This window comes from Monopterus albus, unplaced genomic scaffold, assembly GCF_001952655.1.
Source record: "Monopterus albus unplaced genomic scaffold, M_albus_1.0 scaffold193.1, whole genome shotgun sequence".
In the NCBI taxonomy this organism is placed as follows: Eukaryota; Metazoa; Chordata; class Actinopteri; order Synbranchiformes; family Synbranchidae; genus Monopterus; species Monopterus albus.
This window is the reverse complement of record NW_018128073.1, coordinates 74699-76886: the sequence shown is the minus strand read 5'-3', so window position 1 is coordinate 76886 and position 2188 is coordinate 74699. Positions and strand designations below refer to the sequence as shown.

The 2188-nt window shown below is 38.1% G+C and overlaps 1 pseudogene; it reads left to right on the top strand.

Annotated features, from left to right (window-relative positions):
• Positions 1–2188, top strand: part of LOC109970252 (uncharacterized) — a 7217-nt pseudogene that overhangs the window by 2884 nt on the left and 2145 nt on the right.

The window sequence follows — 2188 nt, the reverse complement described above, 5'->3', positions numbered from 1 at the left end:
ACAGTGGCGGTTCTACATTGAATTACTCCCCGGGCGAGACCCCCTTCTGTGCACGGCACCTTCTCATCAAGCAGGGGCGCCACATAGGATAGATAATAAAAACCGCTTAGCGGCGCAGATTATTTTCTTTCCAAGTGCTTGTGCCGCCCCCCACGTGTCATAAAAAAATGCCGCCCCGGGCGGCTGCCCGCCACTGGTCGGAAACCACTCTGTGCCCGTGTGCTCTGGAGCTGCATATTACAAGATATAAATTAGCATTTATATTTGCAGTGTTTTGGATTTCCTGGCCAAGCAGCCTGCCTCTTCGCCAACTCTGCAGCTACTCCCCAGCTCACCTGGATTACTGACCCAGATTACGGCAACCAAGAAAAGGTAAAACTCATTATCGGTAAATCTCAACTGAACTAAACCTTTATCAATATAAGACTTAAAAATAATTAAAAGATTACCAAAGTGCTTTACATACATCTGGTAAACATAATATAGAAACATACATATAACAGCCATCGTAAAAGAGCAGTGTAAACGATCTACAACGCTTTATTAGCAGAAATGGGCCATAGTATGCATAATTCTGGTTTCATTAATGTGTCATCACCAGAAAATAATCATTGTGTTTTCTTTATCTTAGAATGAGCCTTTTATATCTACACAGGATCAGTCTCCTATCACTGGAGCCACCATGTTTTTTACAGTAGCCCAGAACAGACAAACCACATCCTGGCTCTAGAGCAGGGGTTCTCAGACTTAATATTCAAAGGTCCAAATCTGATTCCTATTCAAGGTGAAAGGTCTGGAATGATTGGTGATAAGCGAATTACTTTTATTAAACTTGCTTATAACTTACAAGCAACATACACTCATGGGCCACTTTATTACGTACACCTCTACAATTGTATGTAATTCAGTGTGACACTTCCGCCTTAACACTTATGTTTATGAAGCTCAAAATGTTTCAGTTTTTAGTCAAATTGTCATAAATGTATAAATTCGCATTTATGTTTATTATTGAGGTCATGGTTAAAGGTGGTATTGTACTGGACTACAACATATTTACACACACATGTGGGTCATTCCATGAAGCGGTGGAAGTGCTGTCACCTATCTTATTTCTGCAGACACCAAACTCCTTAACATCCTCCAAAAACTTTAGGTTTTCCTTTTAGTACCAAAAATACATTAACAGATAATAAATACACTGATATTACTTGTGACTGCACAAAAGGATGACTAACTGTGAGTACAAGTTGAAAAGAAACTTTATATTTATTTTAGGAATTCTAAAGAATTTCAGGCAGCATTTTGAATCCTGAGCAGAGCGACTGGGCCGCACTGAGAACAGCCAAGAAGGTTTGTTTAAATCGTTTTCAGCACATTTGTGTTTTTATAAATGTATTGTGTGTTTGACATGAAAAAATAACCTCATCCTGAAGATAAAAAATAGTAATTGAAAAAATATTAAACAAAATAAAGTAAAAGTTAAAAGTAGTTTTGTTAAACGTTGTGAGGCCACCTGACCACATAGAGCAGATGACGACATCTTGGACTGCTGTTCATCATACATAGGAGTTTGTCATCCTGTTTGTTGTCAGTTACCAACCTCCAATCTTTATCATGTTTATCTATTACATTAACATGAAATAACATCAGTACAAGCCAATAACTTACTAACCTGTATGTTTTAGAATTGATTTTAAAATCCTTCTTTGACTTACAAAGCCCTGCATGGCCTTGACCCATGTTATCTTTCTAATCTATTAATTCCTTATGAGCCTGCACGTAATCCGAGATTCTCTGGCAAAGGCCTTCTGTTTGTACCTGAGGCGAGACTAAAAACCAAAGGTGATGGAGCATTTGCAGTTAGAGCCCCTAGACTCTGGAATAAACCAGAGGAACTCAGGTAGCAGAGTCTTCAATCATCTTCAAGTCTCGTGTTAAAACCCATTTATTTTGAAAAGCTTTTTCTGAATTGGTTTTAATTCTTTGAACTGTTTTATGGTGACATTTTATTGTCTTGTATGCTATTTGTATTGTTTGTGCCAGTGAGAAACACTTTGTAACTAATGTTTAGAAAAATGCTCTATAAATAGAAAATGATGATGAGCTCTTGACAGTCAGGCCATACACCCACTGAGTGGGAGTGAATGAGGAGGTTTACATCTAACTGCTATCGGCCTTTTGCTGCAGT